Source organism: Hemicordylus capensis, chromosome 11, assembly GCF_027244095.1.
Source record: "Hemicordylus capensis ecotype Gifberg chromosome 11, rHemCap1.1.pri, whole genome shotgun sequence".
In the NCBI taxonomy this organism is placed as follows: Eukaryota; Metazoa; Chordata; class Lepidosauria; order Squamata; family Cordylidae; genus Hemicordylus; species Hemicordylus capensis.
This window is the reverse complement of record NC_069667.1, coordinates 5,637,041-5,659,532: the sequence shown is the minus strand read 5'-3', so window position 1 is coordinate 5,659,532 and position 22,492 is coordinate 5,637,041.

Genomic DNA, 22,492 nt, shown 5'->3' with positions numbered 1-22,492 from the left:
TATGTTTTACTATTTGTTTTTAAATGCTGGCTGCTGTTACTTGTTGGTTAGCTGCCCTGAGACTTTTGTGATAGGCGGTATTACTAAAATATTAAATAAATAAATATCAGAGGGGGACTCATCCAGCGGATCACTTAACCCTGATACATATGTACTGCAACCATCCCGGGGGTCTTTTGGGTAGTGGCACCTTGTCTATGGAATAGCCTCCCCAGTGAAGTTCACCGGAGTCATCACGTTGTTCTTTTAGATAAGTGAAGGACGTTTTGTTCACTCAGGCTTAATTTTTTTAAAAAAAGTTTTAAAATGTTAGGTAATGTGTTTTGCATTTTATATTGTAAGTTGTCGGGTTTGTGTAATGTTTTTATGTTGTGAGCCACACAGAGAACAATTTGGTATGCGGGTGGCTAATCTCTTTCTCTCTCTCTCTCTCTCTCTGGAGGTCCGGCTCCAGTTGCCACCAGTTCGTTTGGTGGCGACGCAGAGGCAGGCCTTCTCTGTAGCTGCTCCTGGCCTGTGGAATGCACTCCCGGCAGAAATTCGTAATCTGAGATCATTGCTGTCCTTCAAGAGAGCCCTTAAAATGTACTTATTTGGCCTGGCCTTCCAGAGTTTTAAATGATTAATTGTTTTAAACTGTTTTAAATTGTTGCCCTGATTTTCAGGGCTTTTAGCTGTTTTATTGGTTTTATTGTGTTTTAATAGTTTGATTTTAATTGTTAATTTGTTTTTAATCATTTTTATCATGTTGTGAACCGCCCTGAGCCGTATCGGAAGGGTGGTATATAAATCTAATATATAATATAATATTATATTATATTATATTATATTATATTATATTATATTATATTATATTATATTATATTATATTATTTTTTTTTAAATGGACTAGCATCTGTCCTAGATGATGATGATGATAATCTCTCTCTCTCTCTCTCTCTCTTTCACACACACACACACACACACACACACACACACACACACACACACACCCATCATCATCATCATCATCTAGGACAGATGACAGTCCAATTTTTTTTAAGCCTCCAAGAAAGGAGATTCTAACACCTCTCTAGGAAGCTATTCCATTGAACTCTCCTTCCTCCTTCCTAATGCATAAGCCAAAATTTCAGGGAGACCGATGTCCCTAGGTCCCTAAGCTGGCGGAGAAGTCTTCCTATCTCTAGCCGGAAGAAAGCCAGAGAAAGATTCCCTAGGGTGTTTTTCACTCAGCAGGTTTTACTGCGGGTTTGAAGTTGCCTCCCAAAACTGATGCAAAAAGTGGATTTTTTTTACCCTGGATATAAACTAGGCTACACTCTTTTAACTCCCAATAAAAAACCTGAATTGTGTGTGAAGTGCTCCCCGATAGCTCATAGGGATTTCGGGATAAATCTGGCCAATATATGAATGCACACCCTCCTTTCAGGAGCAGATGCAAGCTCAAAGCCCTGGGTGAAAAATGCCCAGGCTGAATTTCTAAGCCCAGAGCGGGTGAATCCACACGTAAAATGGAACCTCTTTGCAGAGCTAGTGACTGACTTGTCTGTGGCCATTTGAACGACACCAAGGCAGGAACAGCCTCAAACCAAGATACGTAACCAGGATTTGAAGTTGGCTTGCCAAACCAAGAGCTGGGCTCCCACGGAAGTGCATGTTATGTCTGAACCCATGCTATTCATGAACGTCTGGTTCATTCCCGGTAAGTGCCGACAGGGGACGTGATCCTCTGCAATGCCTACTTCAAGCTGGAGAGGAGAGCTGGTCTTGTGGTAGCAAGCATGAATGGGCCCCTTTGCTAAGCAGGGTCTGTCCTGGTTTGCATTTGAATGGGAGAGTACATGTATGAGCACTGTAAGATATTCCCCTTAGGGGATGGGGCTGCTCTGGGAAGAGCAGTTTGCATGCATCCAGTTTGCATGCAAGAAGGTTCCTGGCATTTCCAGATAAGGCTGAGATAGACTCCTGCCTGCCACCCTGGAGAAGCCACTGCCAATCTGTGTAGAGAATCCCGCGCTAGATGGACCAATGGTCTGACTCAGTATATGACAGATTCCTATGTTCCTAAGCTCCCTCTATATCTTGGGCTGGGGGAACTTCAGGTTTCATGTTATGTGTGAATTTGCCCTGTGTGGTTAAGAACATAAGAACAGCCCTGTTGGATCAGGCCCAAGGCCCATCTAGTCCAGCATCCTGTTTCGCACAGTGGCCCACCAGATGCCGCTGGAAGGCCCAGACAGGAGTTGAGGGCGTGCCCTCTCTCCTGCCATTACTCCCCTGCAACTGGTACTCAGAGGCATCCTGCCTTTGAGGCTGGAGGTGGCCCACAGCCCTCTGACTAGTAGCCATTGATAGACCTCTCCTCCATGAAGTCATCCAAACCCCTCTTCAAGCCACCCAGGTTGTTGGCTGTCACCACATCCTGTGGCAGAGAGTTCCACAAGTGGATCACGCGTTGTGTGAAAAAGTACTTCCGTTTGTTGGTGCTAGACCTCCTGGCAATCAATTTCATGGAGTGACCCCTGGTTCTAGTGTTGTGCGAGAGGGAAAAGAATTTCTCTCTCTCCACTTTCTCCACGCCATGCATGATTTTATAGACCTCTATCATGTCTCCCCGCAGACGTCTTTTTTCTAAACTAAAAAGCCCCAGGTGTTGTAGTCTTGCCTCATAAGAAAGGTGCTCTAGGCCCCTGATCATCTTGGTTTTCCTCTTCTGTACCTTCTCCAGTTCAACAATGTCCTTTTTAAGATGTGGTGACCAGAATTGTACGCACTACAAGTGTGGTCGCACCATAGTTTTGTATAAGGGCATTATAGTGTTAGCCGTTTTATTTTCAATCCCCTTCCTAATGATCCCTAGCATGGAATTGGCCTTTTTCACAGCTGCTGCACATTGAGTCGACACTTTCAATGAGCTGTCCACCATGACCCCAAGATCCCTCTCCTGGTCCGTCACCGACAGCTCGGATTCCATAAGCATATACTTGAAGTTGGGGGTTTTCATCCCAATGTGCATCACTTTACACTTGCTAACATTGAACTGCATTTGCCATTTTGTCACCCACTCCCCCAGTTTGGAGAGATCCTTTTGGAGCTGCTCACAATCCGGTTCAGAATGGAATTGGGAGTTACTTACAGTGGGCTCACCACTCTCCTTTACAGCTGAACAGCCAGCTTTGTGATAAAAGGATTTCCTCCATCCCATCCCAGGTAACCTGCCACTCCACAATCCAGGGAGAAGTTTGAATAAGGAGAATTTCAGACACATCTCTATAAATTGCCTTTTTCTCCACGGGCAGCATAGAGGATTAACTGTCTGCCAGTTCTCCGAGGGTTTAATTAATATACCAACATTTAGTAGCTATTCAAGGAAAGGAATCTGTCTAGTCAAACTAAAAGAGACGAAAGGGGATGCTGGGACCATTTTTAAGTAAAGGGCTGAGGTCCGTGAGTATCTTTGGACTGCTTTGAATTTGCCAAGAAAAAAGGGATCATCTACGGAGAGAAATCAAGTCCTCTGGGGCTCTTAAAGGATTTCCCTCTCCTTCAATTACCATATCAAATTAAACTCTGCTTTTGGAATGCCTTTTTTGGCAATGCATCCCAAGCTGGAAGCTCACACGAGGGCAACGGGGCAAATTGCCAGAGTCCTTGGAAGCTTTCAGGTCTGAAGCTTTCGGTGGCATTTGGAGTTCATTGCTTGGCATTCTGCAGCAGATATACCTCTGACGGCGATGGAGTTGTTTCCCGTCTTTAGATAACGGAGCATCTGTTGAGTCCTGTTTTGTACTTCAGTTGACATTTTAGTGTCTGGCTTAAACCCTGAAAACAGACCCCATTAGGGTTTTTAATTACTTAACACCCCCCCCCCCCCACCGGCCTTGAGTTTGTCCCAGCCTGTCCTGCAGGAAGACCAGGAAGGGTTCCGTTTGACCCTTTTGGTCAAGGGGCGGGGTTTCAGCCAGGATTGACCGATCCCCGCCCCATTCTCCATTCTCTCTTCAGTTGGGACCAGGCAACCACAGGAGAAGGAGCTCGACCCTCCCTCCCTCCCTCCCCGGTACAGAGCAGGTCTAGCGACTGGCCGCCTGAAGGGGCCGAGTAGGAATTTTTTGCTCCCAATGCATTGGCCACTGTTGGGGTTTTTTCCGCCTACTCCGTTCTGTGTCCTGGGTGCGTAGTTAGAGTTAGGTCGGCCACAATGGCAGGAACAGTGCGGGCGGGGTGGTAATTTGAGGGTTAGAACATCGGTGAGCACCCTTGGATATGTAAAAGGGGTGATTGGTTAATCGCGCCTTTGTAGCCTGTGCGGCACGGGGAGAATGATTGCCATGAACCCTGCTTCAGGACTTCTCCAACCTTTGGGCTGTGCGGTCCGGGGTGGACGAATGCCTAGAAGTATCCAGATCCTCTCTTACAGAAGGGGGGGTCGGCTTTGAAGGAATTGGGTGGAGTGTACCTGCCCATTCCCGAGCCAGGGTGTGTCGCCCAGTAGGGCGCTGGGTAGGATTTCAGAGTTCTGACCTGCTTCTATTGGCCCGCACTGTTCTCTAAGGGTGATTAATCACCTGGTGTTCCAGTCTGCCATGCCTTGTGTAATAGTTAACAAAGTTGTGGCCCTTTTCTTCCATACTAAGTCTACGTGTTTTCTTGAGCTGGGGTCTGGGGACAATGTTTAATTTTTGTTTTAAAATGTTTTTAAATTGTTAGTTGTTGTTTTATTGTTTTTAATTTGTTTTAGCTTTTCACTGTTTTATAAGTTGTTTTAATTGTAAACCGCCCTCAGCCATTTTGGAAGGGCGGTATATAAATCAAATAAATAAATAAATAAATAAATAAATAAATATCCCTACTAGAAAGCGGTAGACATGTATTGCAGCTGGTGATGATGGGTGTAGTAGTCAACATCTGGGAATTTCTGTAACAGGAAACTCTGACTCCTGAGCCAGCCACTTCAACTTGCCTTATGGAAGGCAAGTTTGAATGAAGGGCACTTGTAGCATACTCAAGGCTTTTCTTTCATACCATCCATCAATATATTTAAAAGAGCATCCAGAGGTGTACCTAAGTGATTTTGGAGTCTGGACCTAAAGGCCTTTGGAGCCTCGTTCCTGGCGGGCTATTTAAGCATCATCAAGCTTCATCTCCCTACACACACACACACACACACACACACGCACACACACACACACACCGTGACACACTCAGTATTTTTAACACATGGGTTCTTGAGGGCACAAACAGCAACTGAACTCACAGGAACTGAAGAATATAAAACAGGTATATTGATCAAGAAATACGCCGCAGACTAGCACTTGGTAGGGTTGCAATGAAGGCCTTGGAAAGGAAATTTAGATGCCGTGATGTGTCTACACCTACAAAGATTAGAATCGTTTGGACCATGGTTTTCCCCATGGCACTCTATAGATGCGAAAGCTGGACTTTGAAGAATCAAGATAGAAAATGCATTGTCGCTTTTGAACTTTGGTGCTGGAGAAGACTTTTGAGGAGATCATGGACAGCCAGGAAAACAAACCAATGGATCATAGAACAGATCAATCTAGAATTTTCACTCGAGGCACAAAGGACCAGGCTCAAACTATCATACTTTGGACACATTATGCGAAGACCCAGCTGCCTTAAGAAGTCTATAATGCTGGGGAAAGTTGAAGGAAAGAGAAGAAGAAGACGACGACCAGCAGCAAGGTGGATGGACTCAGTTATGACAGCAATGAATGCACTATGAATGAGAGACTTTAAAGGCCAAGTTGAAGACTGATCATCCTGGAGAGAATCTATCTATGTGGTCACTAAGGGTCGACACCAACTTGATGGCACTTAATCAGTCAATCAATCTTGATGCAAATATGCATTAGCAGGCTACAACAACATATTCCAATTCCACATATTTCTTTCCCCACTCCCACTCTGTCTCTATAGCAGAAGACATTCTCTGCCGCATGGTGGTGTTAGTCACAATCATGCTCAGCTGCCTGGCACAGTGTGGGCTGGAGGCATGGTGACCTCATCACTCGGGACAGGATTTGGGGGGCCCCAGGGGGTGTGGAGGCCCTGGACGTCCACCCAGAAGTCCAGGGTGAAGAGCGCCTCTGAGAGCATCCATGAAGGTAAAAAGCAGTAGGGTTCCTGTGGGTTCACTTTATCTATGTTATCTATGTTAGGATGAGAGCACAATTTTTGGCAATCTTCCTTTCCTCTGCAACTAACTGTGCACCCCCCCAAAAAAAAATCCTATATCCTTGAGGGTCCCCCCAAATCAAATTTATTTATTTTATTTGTCATGTTTGTAAACCAGCCAATCTAATCTATCTATCTAGATGGTGCACATTGTTTTAAAAATACAGCAAAAACCTGACAGATTAAAAACAACTAAAACAGTTTTTTAAATGTATTTAACTAAAAACCTGAGAAAACAGGAACATCTTAAGGATATTTTTTTTAAAAGGCAGCCAGCGATGGAGAAGCTCTTATTTTAACAGGGAGTGCATTCCAAAGCCCAGGGGCAGCCATAGGGTAGGCCTGAGAGAGAAAGAGAAAACCCTGGTGCATTGGCACAGGGTTAGTCTGGATGCTGGTGGCCACTCCTATGTTTCTTTCCAAGATCTAATGGTGTGGGACAAATTTGTCCCCCCAGAAGCCCCTTCTTTGTCCCACAATACAAAGCTGCCCCAATAAATTAGTAGTGCCAATGCTAATAATATAATACATATCTTCAGAGGGTTCCATATTTGTTATCTGAACAACAACTATAGTCATAAGAACATAAGAACAGTCCTGTTGGATCAGGCCCAAGGAGGCCCATCTAGTCCAGCAACCTGTTTCACACAGTGGCCCACCAGATGCCGCTGGAAGCCACAGACAGGAGTTCAGGGCATGCTCTGTCTCCCGCTGTTACTCCCCTGCAACTGGTACTAAGAGGCACCCTGCCCTTGAGGCTGGAGGTGGCCCCACAGCCCTCTGACTAGTAGCCGTTGATAGAGCTCTCCTCCATGAAGTCATCCAAACCCCTCTTCAAGCCATCCAGGTTGTTGGCTGTCACCACATCTTGTGGCAGAGAATCCTACAAGCTGATTATGTGTTGCGTGAAAAAGTACTTCCATTTGTTGATCCTAAATTTCCTGGCAATCAATTTCATGAGATGACCCCTGGTTCTAATGTTATGTGAGAGGGAGAAGAATTTCTCTCTCTCCCCTTTCTCCACACCAGGCATGATTTTATAGACCATGATCATGTCTCCCCACAATCGTCCTTTTTCTAAACTAAAAAGCCCCACATGTTGTAGACTTGTCTCACACAAAACGTATGAGGCAAGTTTTTGTATGTCCATATCACAGAAGTAGGCTTGCCTGAGATCACGGCTGTGCTGAGATTTGAATTGGCACCTTCTCAGCCGATGCTCTCAGCAGTTCTGTTGCCTCTGCTCAGACCGTCACAGGAACGTTTACCTTAGAGGGGAAGACTCTGTCCCAGGCGCAAACACAGTCCTCCTGTATTCAGTGGGATTTGCCCTTAGTGGAATGTGCATATGGGTAGCCCTCAGTTGCAATCATGAATAAAACAACGTTTTGGTTTTGGAGGAACCAGGTCAACTCCCAGGCACTGTTCTGGGTGGCAGTTGCTAGATGGCAGCATTGCATAAACGACGGAGTTTGCTTTCACTGAACAGCTACCATTTCCAGCTGAAATCAAGGTTGCCCAAGAGCCTGAATGGCCAAGAACCTCTCTCTCTCTTTCTCTCCCGCCCCATCCATTTCACCACCTGAAAAGGACAGCTTCATCCCGTAACTATCAGGAAGCTGCATTTTACCCAATCAGACTTTTGATCCATCGAGCCCAGTATTGTCTATACCAGAGGTGCACAAGTCAAATACCCTGGTGGGCTGGAACCAAACATGACTTGGTATGCAGGGGCCAAGGTAAATTTTCAGCACATTAATAATTATTAAAAATATTAATGAAAGCAATTATTAGTTACCCATAGCATGAGAACATAAGAGGAGGCGCCTTGCAACTTTTCCTCTTCCGTGTCCCCCGTGGACTTTCAATGGAGAAAGTGAGTGAGTAAGAGAGGAGAGCTGGGCTGGTGGTAGCAGGCATGACTTGTCCCCTTAGCTAAGCAGGGTCCACCGTGGTTGCATATGAAAGGGAGACTAGAAGTGGGAGCACTATCAGAGATTCCCCTCAGGGGATGGAGTCACTCTGGGAAGAGCAGAAGGTTCCAGGTTCCCTCCCTGGCAGCATCTCCAAGATAGGTCTGAGAGAGATTCCTGCCTGCAACCTTGGTGAAGCCACTGCCAGTCTGTGAAGACAATATGGAGCTAGATAGACCAGTGGTCTGACTCAGTATACGGTAGCTTCCTATATTCCTATCTAATACTGTGCTGGAGATGGCAATGGTCAACATCTCCTGTATTCTCCCAAAGACAACCACAAGGCTCTGTGGTCGCCAAGAGTCAATACCAGCTCGGCAGCACACTTTACCTTATATTCAGAGTTGCCTACTATTTGGGTAAATATGGTGAGCAGAATGACATGATCTGCAGCCAGCTTTCTGGTGGCCTCCACTAGCGTTCATTTTTAAAACTGCTGCCTGTATTCACAGAATCTCAGCATGAAGCTTCTTCTGATTGTTTTCAGGAACAGGGGGGAAAAAGGCCCTCATCCAGACTATCTCTCCCCCCCACCTGCCCCCACCATCTGATTTCGACATTCCTGAGAGAAGCAGAAATGCAGCCAAAGATACATGATACCAAAGAAGTGCAATTACACTTCATTTTTGTGGCGGAATGCAAACAAACATAAACAAGGGAGAGCCAAATGAAATATGGACGTTTGTTTACTGTAAGAGGAGATGATCTTTTGGAATGTACAAGGGTGTTGCAGAAAGTTTCCTGCATTTCCAACCATGCCTCATGTGAAGGGAAATGCCCAAGGCGTGTGTTGCGAGAGAAAGATGCCTTGATTTGCAAGGGATGAGTTCTGTAATTTAAAATTTATAAAGCCAAGATTTCAGTCTCCCTTTGGGCAACAAAGTACCATGCAAGTTAGCATAGAAATTTAGTGGAGAACTCAGGTCTGGCTCATCCACTAGGCAGACCGGGGTGGTCCCTAGGGCGCCAATTCTTGAGGGGCTCATAAACAGTGACAGAATATAGCCCTGTCAATTATTCTTTCTCTCCCTGCAGTACTGCACAGTGGGGTAAGAATGTAATATGTAATGCTCCCCCCTGCTCCCCAAAGGACCTGCACATTCTGCACCCCAAAATCTACAGCCTTCTTTACTCATTGCACTCCTGCCCCCCAATATACAGCGGGTCTCATAAGCTGCACTCCCTCTCTTGAGTATGAATGGGCTGCCTCCACCTTTGTTTCCAGAAAGAAATGGTCTCAGACTGGATTTCCAAATGAACAACAGCAACTTTTCATCTCTGAAGTGCGAGAGTTTTGACCCCATAAAAAGCCAAGGTGGGCTAGTCATTCAACCTCATGAATGAACAGCCTGCAGAGCTCAAGTTAAACGAGCTGGGATGGGGGGTTAAAATAAAAGAATTGCCTAAGGTACCAAAAACCCGTCACCTTAAGTGGCGCAGCGGGGAAATGCTTGACTAACAAGCAGAAGGTTGCTGGTTTGAATCCCCACTGCTACTATATTGGGCAGCAGCGATAGAGGAAGATGCTGAAAGGCATCATCTCATACTGCGTGGGAGGAGGCAATGGTCAACCCCTCCTGTATTCTACCAGGGCTCTGTGGGCGCCAGGAGTCGAAATCGACTTGACGGCACACTTTACCTTTACCAAAACCCCCACAGCTGTTTCTAGGACAACTCGACTGAGTCTCTAAACACAAATGTCCACTAAGCATCTAAAAAGTAGCACGGAAGAGTGCAATTTGGAAGGGAGAATCATTTAATCCCGTTGAATTAATTAGCAATTAATTAATTCATTTCATTCAGTTTTATATACTGTCCTTCCTAAAGTGGCTCATGCTGGTTTGCATTACAATCAAGAGCACATAATAAAGCAATCACAAAACATTTAAAGCCAATTAAAATTAAAGTGAAAACTTGTTAGCATTAAAAGCCAGGCTAAAAAGATGGGTCTTTAAGGCTCTCCTGAAGGCCTCCAAAGAAGATCATCACCTTTGAAGCACCTTTGCAGCTGCTTCTTTGCAGCCAAAGTCCTCAGATACGCAGTTGCCATGACTGGGGGGCGGGTGGGGGGGAAAGCAGCCAGAGGCTGGGGGTGAGAGGGAGGAAGAGCAGGTGGGGGGAGAATTAGGTGGGCAGTTTTGCCCCATCCCACAAATTGCAACCCTCTTCTAGCTGTCCTTTTTTTGTTTAATGTTAAGTGGCAACTCAGGCTTCCAGATCCCAAATCCCACCAGACATCAAGTCCGACCTTCAGAATGGCACCTGAAGCGCCACAACAACCCTGCAAGGTAGAAAGATTGCAACTCACCCCAGTGCCCTCCACGAGCTTCATGGCTGAGCAGATCTGGGCCTTCCCCGAATGTCTAGGCTCAGCCCAAAGAGGAGAGACAGCAAGCTGCCGGCTTAAGGGGACTGTAGCCCTGACCAACCGTTATGCCGTTTGTTCTAGAATGTTCTGGCCGGCTTCCAAAGAACCCTACAACTTGTTCTTTGTGTTAGAGGGCATTTGAGCTTCTGTCGTCTCCCCCATTCCAAAGCCCTTCTGAAACGGGACTTTCAACCCAATTCTGAATGCTGGGATGAGGTTCTGCCTTAAAACTTTTGGGAGTGCTTCAAGTAGAGGCCATTTTCCATCCCCATTGTTGCCTTCAGCTGCTCCCTCAAGGCTCTGCCCTGCCTTAATGCCATGCCCTGTCCTGAGTTTCTTCTGATTCCCAGTTTTTAACATGGTAAACTGAGTACAATATTAAAGAATGCATTCAGGGGCAGCATCCACAGAAAAAGCAGCAATGAAGAGAGATGGCCCCAAACATTTTAGCGCTTGAGGCAGAAACTGAAAATCCTGCCTCTTAGTAGGAAGGAAACCTGAATAACGGAATGCATCCTATCATTTAATCACAGGACCTCAGTATTTGCCACCTGAGGTGGGCTGCCACACCCTGCCTAACAGTAGGGCGTGCCCTGGTAAGAAAACAGGAAGTGACTGAGGAAGTCGCTCAAGGAAGCCGTGAATGCAAGCATGCAGGGGCAGAGCAAGGATGGAGTGGGACCTTGGGGGGAAAGTGAAGATGGGCCTCTGCCTCCCCATCTTCTCCTTCAAAGAGGCATGAGGGGAAAAGCAAATAGGCAACTGGTTTTTCAGAGCTTTCCTCGGAGGCATATGTACTGAGTGCTGTGTAGATGCTTTCAAACCACCCCCACTTTACTTAAAATATTACACATACCTTCAGCCTTCAAGTGAGCAGCACAGCAGTGGCCTCATTATGAGGCCAGCCCTGGCTGCTTCTGCTTCTTCTTCTTCCTCTTCTTCTTCTTCTTCTTATTTTCCTCCCAGGAGCCCAGAGTGGTGTACTACATACTTAAGTTTTTCCTCACAACAACCCTGTGAAGTAGGTTAGGCTGAGAGAGAAGTGACTGGCCCAGAGTCACCCAGCAAGTCTCATGGCTGAATGGGGATTTGAACTCGGGTCTCTCCGGTCCTAGTCCAGCACTCTAACCACTACACCACGCTGGCTTTTCATGGATGAGCTGGATCGGTATAGCACAGGGGTTCTCAAATGTGGCTCTTGAGATGCTGTTGGATTGCAACTCCCATCATCTTCAGCCATTGTGGCTGAGGATGATGGGAGTTGTAGTCTAACATCTGGGCCTCTTAGATTAGGGTTGCCATATTCAAGCTTCCCAAATTCGGGTGGCCTATTTTGCACATTATGCAAAAGATGCTGCAATTAATTTGCATTTTATTTATTTATTCATTCATTTATTCATTTATTTATTTATTTGACAGATTTGTATGCTTCTTCCCTCCGTCAATGCTCTCCCATGTGATCAGATCCAGAGTAGAATCCGGGCAGCACATTTGAAATCCATGTAAATCCAGGTGGAATTTAGCAGCTGAGGGGAGGAGCCAAAATCCGGGGGCTCCTCTAAATTCTGGGGAAATGGCAACCCTATCTTAGATGCTCTGCCACTGAGCTATAGCACCATCCCCCAGAAAACTGCCATCTACTGAGTCAGACCTTGTTCCATCTCTCTCAGTATTGCCCACTCTAACTGGCAGCAGCTCTCCAAGGTCTGAGGCAGGTGTCTGATGCTGGTACAGAGTGAACCTGGGGCCTTCTGCATAGACGTGCATGCATGCACGCACGCACACACACATCTATATATGTCAAAAGGTAATGGAAAGTTTTACTCTTCTGACTGTTTTGGAATACAGCAATTTGATCTGCCCAGGCTTGGCTATTTTTGTCCTCCTTTGTTTACATTCTCTGTGCCTTTTCCTATTTTTGAAGACATGTATGCACTTGTCCTCACATTTACCCTCCTCAGCCTTCTGCTGGAAGAATAAGGAGGGCTTCGCGGCGAAATGCACCCCAAAGCACAAACACGGCAAGGGTTCCGTATTATTCAAGCTCGCGTCTGCCTGGAGCTTTCGGTTGGCTCCCGTTTCTTGGGTTTGCAGACACTCCGGGCTGCTCCAAGACATTCTTCTGGCCAGAGCGGTCAGATGTTGAATTTTCATATCCAGTTTCAAACGCTAAAACCCAAATACATATCCAGGCAGAGTCTTCAGCTATCTTGCCAAATTATAACATCTGAAATGTTGCTAAATTCTTGAAGACGTTGCTTCACTTCGAAGTGGAGGCTGGAGGCCTTGAATGTAGCATAATGCCCTGGTTGTGCGTTCCATCTTCAAAGACGGAATAACTGCTGGCCTACCTTCGGATGTCTGTGTGAAATGTCATGAGGGAAGAGTCCTGAAATGTAAACATGGGCTCTCAGGGCCAGCGTGTGTCAAGGCTGAGCTAAGGGCAGCCCAGAGCCCAGAAACAGAGCACATGTTGTGGATATGAATTTTATATATATAGCTTTTCAACAAAAGTTCCCCAAGTGGTTTTTATATAGTAGAAGCTGGAATGAAGAAACCATTATTGCCCAGATGAACATAGGAACATAGGAAGCTGCCATATACTGAGTCAGACCATTGGTCTATCTAGCTCAGTATTGTCTTCACAGACTGGTAGCGGCATCTCCAAGGTTGAAGGCAGGAATCTCTCTCCCAGCCCTCTCTTGGCAGGGCTGCCAGGGAGGGAACTTGGAATCTTCTGCTGTTCCCAGAGCAGCTCCATCCCCTGAGGGGAATATCTGACAGTGCTCACATGTGGTCTCCCATTCAAATGCAACCAGGGTGGATCCTGCTTAGCTAAGGGGACAAGTCATGCTTGCTACCACAACACCAGCTCTCCTCTCCTCAAAGAAATGGAATATAGGAACATAGGAAGCTGCCATATACTGAGTCAGACCATTGGTCTATCAAGCTGAGTATTGTCTTCACAGACTGGCAGCGGCTTCTCCAAGGTTGCAGGCAGGAATCTCTCTCAGCCCGATCTTGGAGATGCCAGGAAGTCCCAGCCTAAAGAGGAGGCCATTTATAGCTTCACAGGAACTTTATAAGGAAGCTGCCTTATATATATATAAGGAAGTTTCATGATACTTTCTAATCGTGAAACTGAAGCCTGGGAAATTCTGGACCAACAAAAGGAAATACTATGGAATTTCCCACCACCAGATGTGGTGATGGCCACTAGCTTGGATGGCTTTAAAAGGGGCTGAGACAAATTCATGGAGGAGAGATCTATCAATGGCTACTATGAGTCTGGTGGCTGTAGGCCACCTCCAGCCTCAGGGGCAGGATGCCTCTGAGTACCAGCTGCAGGGGAGTAACAGGAGGAGAGAGGGCACGCCCTCAACGCCTGCCTGTGGCTTCCAGCGACATTTGGTGGGCCACTGTGTGAGACAGGATGCTGGACTAGATGCGAGCGGCGTGGTCTCCCTCCCAAATTCGGCCAATGGTGGCTCCACCCCTGACATCCACCCCCAGAGTAGAGGGATCTTGGTTCTAGCCTTGGGGGCTGCTGACCCAGCAGAGGCACCGTAGCCGCTGCACTTCCAAATGCTGTGAAGTTTATCCTTGTCATTTCTGTCCTGGTCCACCTACTCCCTGAAGTGTAGGCCATGCTGAGGGCCAGGTCCCACAGGGGAGACTCTGCCCAGTGGTGGAGATAAGACTGTGGAGATACTTGGAAGTCAGTGGGGAGGAGAGCTGGTCTTGTGGTAAAGTTGTGTCGGTGTCGACTCCTGGTGCCCACAGAACCCTGTCGTTTTCTTTTGGTAGAATACAGGAGGGGTTTACCATTGCCATCTCCCCCACAGTATGAGATGATGATGCCTTTCAGCATCTTCCTATATTACTGCTGCCCAATATAGGTGTTTCCCATAGTCTGGGGAACATACCAGCGGGGATTCAAACCGGCAACCTCTTGCTCTTTAGGCAAGCATTTCCCCGCTGCGCCACTTAAGGTGACTTGGCCTCTCTGTACATACTGTCTTTTTCATTAAACCATTAATATTCCTGATTCTACTCCACTGCCTTGTCCTAATGTGCCACTGGATTCTACCAACAGCATCCTAAGATCCACACGGACATGCTCGGACACCTCCAGGCTTACGTGAAATTCGAGAATAATCACCATGCTTAAATAGACTTGTAGCAGGGTCTGCCCTGGTTGCATATGAATGGGAGACTTGATGTGTGAGCACTGTAAGATATTCCCCTCAGGGGATGAAGCCACTCTGGGAAGAGCAGAAGGTTCCAAGTTCCCTCCCTGGCAGCATCTCCAAGACAGGGCTGAGAGAGATTCCTGCCTGCAAGCTTGGAGAAGCCACTGCCAGTCTGTGAAGACAATACTGAGCTAGATGGACCAATGGTCTGACTCGGTATATGGCAGCTTCCTATGTTCCTATGCTTCTTCTTGGCCAATTAAACCTGTGGCAGAAAGGCGCCGCGTGGGGTGTAGAGGGGCATTCATACACCAGGCAGCTGTAACTGAGTGTGGCCTGCAAGACGATCAGCCCGCTGCCTCTAACTAATGAGACCTTTTCCTCCTTACATTTTTATGGGCCTTTAAAGGCAACCTAGGAAGGATTATATAGGTGGTCTGTCTGCCCATGTCTGTCTTTCAGAGTGCCACCAGCGAGAGCTCTGTGTCTAGAGACCCGGAGAGCCTTTTACGAGGGCAGAGGGTTGGCCGGAAGAACAGGAAATGCCTAGTTAACAATGTCCCACCTCTTATGGTCTTCCTCTCCCCTTCCAAAAGGAGGAAGAAGAATAAATATAGTAAAAGGCCTTTTAATGCAGTGGTGGTGAGTCAACAGGCAAAACAGTTGGAAGGTTTCTCCTGAGGATAATCGCTACTTCAGGGATGCAGTTTTCAGTAGAAACCTAAAGTCAGACCACACACTTAACATAACGCATAGTTTTAGGTTAGGACAGAGAACAATTCGAGTCAAATCAAATATTCGAATTGAATATTCGAACCGAATCGAATAAATAATTTGCCTTGTGCTTTTTGCTCTGCCAACGGCTTTGTGAACTTTTGGTTAAAAAGCGGTTGATCAATCATAATGAGGCGCTTCACACAACTGGTGTGATGTGCTGTTAGGGTTCGTGCAGGGAAAGTGGGCTTCGCCCGTGCTCCCCTCACATGGGCAGGGAGCCATCCCTGGGCGGCCGGATCAGCCACCCACATCATTGCCAGCTCTGTCACGGAGCCCACAGGGGTGGTGGGGATCGGGGGCCAGCCGACCCCCGGAAGTTCCAGGATGCCCCACGTGAGCGCAGGGGGCATTCTGGAGAGACCCCTGGGGTGGGGAGGCTTGGTTTCGCCTCCCAGTGGGGGTCTTCTCATGTGTTGCCATGGCACGGAGCTGCGCCACAGCAGCACACAATCCACCAAACGGGGTTAGTGAAGCGCATGCTCCACTAACCTTGTTTAAGGGGAGGGGTACTTTCGGTAGTTTGCTGCCAGGAGCCACACGGCTTCCGTGGCAGCAGACGACCAGGCTAGGCTCCCTTCGCCCGATTTCTCCTGGTCGTGAGAATAGCTTCAGTGTCTAACACGATGAGGACAGTTTAGTCCCATTGAGATTAAAAGGACATAGGAAGCTGCCTCATACCAAGTGAGACCATTGGTCCATCTAGCTCAAGGTTTCGGGCAGGGGTCTCTCCCAGTCCTACCTGAGATGCTACCAGCGATTGAACCTGGGACCTTCTGCTTGCATGCAGAAGCTCTTCCACTGAGCTACAGTCACGTCCTCTAAGGGGAAGATCTTACAGTGCTCACATGTGGTCTCCCAGAAAATGCAAACCAAGGCAGACCCTGATTAGGAAAATGGACCACTCATGCTTGTTACCACAAGACCAGCTCTCCTCCCCAAATTTATCCTGTTAATTTTAGTGGGACTACATTGAATAATTTTCCTCATTATGTCAGATAACAACAACAAAAACAACAAATAATTAGTAATAGTAATAATAAAATAGTTTGACCCTAAGTGGCACCTTTAATTTATGTTCAAAAAAGCCCAAGCCATTTTTCCAACCTTTCGGCACTTGTCAAAACATGTATTTCTTTTTTCTAAAAACAAAAACAAAAACACCAAACCATTTAATGGTGTTATAATTTTAGAACTTGGAAAAATTGCTATTTAAGTACCCCAGAATACTGACTCCATTTAATATTAGTGACACAGCTATTGTGATGTATCCAGTGCCAACACATCTCATGTTTGCTAGGGTTTCCCCCCCCCTTTCCTTTTCCTTAAAAAAAATATATATATTTGTCAGCATCACTTACGGCCATATGCTGTCCATTTAGACAAATTGTTTAAGGAAATGTTCCCCATCGGTAGCATTAAACTGTTAACCATCAGCAGCTGCAGAAGTATGTTGCTGCTAAACCATCCCCAAAAGCCAGCAGCGGGTCCTTTTAAGTTTTTGGCCTTGCAAAAGGAAATTCTCTGCAATCCCTCCAGTGGGTACATGTACTTGTGTGTGCCTATGTGTTCATTCCCATGTAAAAGCGGTTTTGGAAACCGGAATGTTTCAAAATTACAAATTCATTAACAGCATAGCTGCTAACAATCAATAAATTAACAAGCAAATTTTATTACATCTGTCCAAGTTCTTGTTAAATATATTTTTTTGTCCTGCTTTATTTGTAGAGAAATTGCTTCCTTGGAAGTTGCCAAGCCAAAACTAAATTCAGTTCAATTTTTAAAGCTTTGTTTTAATGAAACTGGAGAATTTGTAAGATTTGATGTACTGATGTATTGATGTTCTCCTATGACTGGTCATTGACCACAATAAACAATTATGATGATAATTAATCAGGGGTTCTCAAACCTCTCTAGATGTTGCTGGACTACAACTCCTATCCCTTGGGCTATTGTGGCTGGGGATGATGGGAACTGTAGTCTGACAACATCTAGAACCCGAGGTTGAGAACCCCTGTTCTTGACCACCTGCATGCTGTTCTTGGTCTGGCATCCAGTTCCACTGTGTTTCTGTCCAGGGTCTGATGCCTCCCATCCTAGACTCCTGACTTGCACTGTGTGTTAGCCATAGCAGTTACATAAGGCATAGGAAGCTGTCATACCGAATCAGACCTTTGGTCCATCTAGCTCAGTGTTGACTACCCAAACTGGCAGCAGCTTCTCCAAGGTTGCAGGCAGGAGTCTCTCTCAGCCCTATCTTGGAGTTTCTGGGGTGGGAACTTGAAACCTACTGCATGCAAGCATGTAGATGTTCTTCCCAGAGCGGCCCCATCCCTAAGGGGAATATCTTACAGAAGTGCTCACAAGTAATCTCCCATCCCAATGCAAACCAGGGCAGACCCTGCTTAGCAAAGGGAACAATTCATGCTTGCTACCACAAGACCGGCTCTCCTACTCACTTATCCTTGAACCCACATAGGAAGCTGCCTTCTACTGAGTCACACTATTGATCCATCTACACTGACTGGCAGAAGCTCAAGGTTTCAGGCAGGGGTCTCTCCCAGCCCTAACTGAAGATGCTGCCAGAGAGTGAATCCAGGACTTTCTGCATGCAAGCATGCAGATGCTCTTCCACTGAGCCATGACCCCGTCCACTAGGTGGAATATCTTACAGCAATCACGCGTAGTCTCCCATCCAAATATAAACCAGGGTGGACCCTGCTTAGCAACAGGGACCATTCATGCTCGCTACCAGTAAGCCACCTAATGGCACAATGGGGAAGATGACTTGACTAGCAAGTCAGAGGTTGCTGGTTTGAATGCCTACTGGTATGTTTCCCCAGACTATGGGAAACACCAATATTGGGCAGCAGCGATATAGGAAGATGCTGAAAGGCATCATGATCTCATACTGCACAGGAGGAGGCAATGGTAAACTCCTCCAGTGTTCCCTCTAACAAGGATTCCCAGATGTTGTTGACTACAATTCCCAGAATCCCCAGCTGCAATGGCTTTTGCTTGGGGATTCTGGGAGTTGTAGTCAACAACATCTGGGAATCCCTGTTAGAGGGGACACTGAACCCCTCCTGTATTCTACCAAAAGAAAACCACAGGGCTCTGTGGGCGCCAGGAGTCAAAATCGACTGGATGGCACACTTTTCTTTACAGAGAGGCAAATGCCGACGGCTTTTCTGGGCTCTTGCTGCTGGCTGTGTTTGTTAGCCTCACCTCTACTCCAGGACTAGAATACAAGCAACTAAGTAAATGTAAAGTGTGCCGTCAAGTTGGTGACAACTCCTGGCGCCCACAGAGCCCTGTGGTTGTCTTTGGAAGAATACAGGAGGGGTTGACCATTGCCTCCTCCCGCACAGTATGAGATGATGCCTTTCAGCATCTTCCTATAACATTGCTGCCCAATATAGGTGTTTCCCATAGTCTGGGAAACATACCAGTGGGGATTCAAACTGGCAACCTCTAGCTTGCTAGTCAAGTCATTTCCCTGTTAGGTGGCTGCAAGAAACTAAAGCCCCATTCAAAAGCTGGCCCGGATCAAGGAATGGATGAACCCAAAATACTACACCATTTCCAGGAAGGCCTGCTAACACACACCACGACACACTTTCTGTAATTAGCACTGAAACACATTGAAACTTAGGAAAGTGACTTTTGCTGGAGATAAATTAATCCACAAATCAAACTGAACCGCCTTTGCCTATGCAGCTCACTCACTCCCCTGGCGCGCCTGCGCAGTAACACACAGCTTTCTGCCATTTCGTAACACCTACCTGTGATTATCTTGAAGATCAGGGAGTCTTCTTCACCCCACTGCCAACTCAGTTTGTAATCCATCCCTTTTCCTGTCATCGTAAACCAGTCTCGAGGAGGGCCTCTGCAACGGAAAGCAACTTCTCTACTTTTCGTGGATTGGCACTTTCCCTCTTTTATGTCGTGGAAGACACCTTTGTTTCCATAGCACAGCTTAGCCCTGGCACATAAACGTTGTGCCCCAAGGGTTGGTGTTTTTGTTTGTTTTTACGTTTGACAACTTAAGTGGCAAAACATTTGCATTTCCATCCCAGAGAGGCCTTCCTGCCACAGAGCCTCCAAGGACTTTATGAGGACCGGCGCTAAGCGAAATGGAGGAGTCATGATCTCTCATAGGAACCTAGGAAGCTGCCATATACTGAGTCAGACCATTGGTCCATCTAGCTCAGTATTGTCTTCACAGACTGGCAGCGACTTCTCCAAGGTGGCAGGCAGGAATCTCTCTCAGCCCTATCTTGGAGATGCTGCCAGGGAGGGAACTTGGAGCCTAGATGCTCTTCCCAGAGCGGCTCCACCCCCTAAGGGGAATATTCCTACAGCGTTCACACGTCATCTCCCATCCAAATGCAAACTACGGTGGACCCTGCTTTGCAACAGGGACCATTCATGCTTGCAACAAGTCTAATTCTCCGGTAGTGCAGATGGTGGTGAATACAAGATCACAACCCAGAGCTTCAGGATTGTGCCAGTGCTTGTATACTTTGCCAAGCAGTCAGAGAATACAATCCACAAACTGGCTCAATTTTACTGCTTGGGGAGACTCTAGAACAACTCCTTTGGAGGAGCAAAGTATTTGCAAGGAACATTATTGAAGAGTGAAGATTTTGCTAGACTCTATCTATCTATCTATCTATTTATTTATTTATTATTTCTCTGTGTAAACCACCCTGAGCCATTTTTGGAAGGGTGGTATAGAAATCAAATAAATTTATTATTATTATTATTATTATTAAAAATACTTTACATAATAGGAAGCTGCCTTATACTGAGCTAGATGGACCGATGGTTCGACTCAGTATAAGGCTGCTTCCTATGTTCCTCTTTTCAAAATGGTGTTCTTGTGCAAGGGTTCCCTTTAAAACATGAGGAATGTTGTGAGTTGTGCTGCACTGATTGAACAAGTGCAAACATTCTTGTGCGAATGCAACACTGGTCTGCAACACAGGTTCCAAACTTCGCGTAAGTAGGTACTGCAGAGCTGCACAATTCTGGCCCTCCAGCAGATACTGGACGACAACTCGCTTCATCCCGATTGGCCACTGTGGCTGGGCGTGAGGGGAGTTGTCATTCAACAAAAGCTGATGGGCTTTTTGAAGTTGTACACTCCTCCACTGGTGCAAGAGGAGAGGCAGCATGGTGTAGTGGTCAGAGTGTTGGACTAGAACTGAGGAGACTGGAGTTCAGCTCCCTGTTCATCCATAAAACTCACTGGGTGACTCCGAGCCAGTCACATATCTCTCAGCTTAACAGGGTTGTTGTGAGGATAAATGAACAGTGCTCTGGGCTCCTTGGAGGAAAAGCAGGATATAAATGGAATAAACAAATAAATAGAGAAAAAGTGAAAGGAAAGGAAGGGATGGAGGGAGAGAGAGAGGGGAGGGAGGGAGGAAGGAAGGTGGCCATTGAAAGCTGTGGCCACCATTACATAGGAACATAGGAAGCTGCCATATAGGGAGTCAGACCACTGATCCATCTAGCTCAGTATTGTCTACACAGTCTGGCAGCGGCTCTCCAAGGTTACAAGCAGGAGTCTGTCTCAGCCCTATCTGGAGATGCTACCAGAGGGGAACTTGGAGCCTTCTGCATGCAACTTGAAGCATAAAACTGGCTGCCTTGTGAATGGAGCTAGCTTGCTCCTTTGACTCAGTAGAAGGCAGGTTCCTATGTTCCTATGATTTCAGACCACTGGTCCGTCTAGCTCAGTATTGTCTACCCAGACTGGCAGTGGCTTCTCCAAGGTTGCAGGCAAGAGTCTCTCTCAGCCCTCTCTTGGAGATGCTGCCAGGGAGGGAATTTGGAATCTTCTGCATGCAAGCATTCAGATGCTCTTCCCAAATGCAAATCAGGCCAGACCCTGCTTAACCAAGGGGACAATTCATGCTTGCTACCACAAGACCAGCTTTCCTCCCATGTTAGGGTAGCGGATTCCATACATGAGTGGCACATTGTGTGAAGAAGGCCATTCTTTTGTCTGGCTGGAATCCACCATCAATCCGATGATGCCGTGTGTGTCACCGACGGGGGCTCATTCGCTGTTCTAGGACTCCCACCGTTTCCAGCCTCAGCAATTCTGTGAACGGGACAGAAGTTAGGAAGCAGCCGTGCAGTTCTTGGCGCGCAGCTCATTAAAGCAGACATCTCCTCCTGGCGAGCATCCCTCCAGATGACGCGGACGGCCTCCCTTCAAACGCCCAGCCTCCTTTTGTCCCGCCCGCCCGAGGTCTTCCAACAAAACAGCACCAATTCAGAGCTGCTCAAAGGGCACAGCTGTAGGCCGAAGCGAAGAGGTTGGAAACATGGGCCGTCAGCCCTTAATGACCAGGTCTTTCTTGAAGCATTCAAGGGAATCCCGCCAGTGAGAATGCTGCTGTTCCCTTCAACAGAAGCCCATTGTCTTGACTGTGCCCTATAATGAGCTGGTCCTTCCTTTGCGAGAGACACAATTAAAATGTTAGGAAGTGATGAAAAAGACAGCCCTGGCACCCTAGCAGATGATCCGGCTCGCTCTTAAATTAACATGTCAAAATAAATGTCGGTTTTTTAAAAAGTTGCTGTTTTGTTGAAAAAATAATTTAGAAAGAGAGGCCACCAGTCACAATTCCCAGCTGTAAGTTTTGATTTAAAAAAAGAAAGCACACGTCTGCTTGTTCTTGAAGACCAGAGGTCCTCCAGATGTTGTTGGGCTATGGCTGCAAAAGAGGCAGGGGCAGAAAACCCAAATAATCAAGGGGCTGGATCACCCTCTTCTCAAGAAGAGGCTAGAGTGTTTGGGACATTTTAGTTTAGAAGAAAGATGGACAGACGACGTGAGCCTATGTTTTTGTATGCAAATTCACGGAGGATAGGCTGGTCAATGGCTACTAGTCTTGATAGCTATAGGCATAGGAACATAGGAAGCTGCCTTATACTACGTCAGATCCTAGGTGCATCTAGCTCAGTAT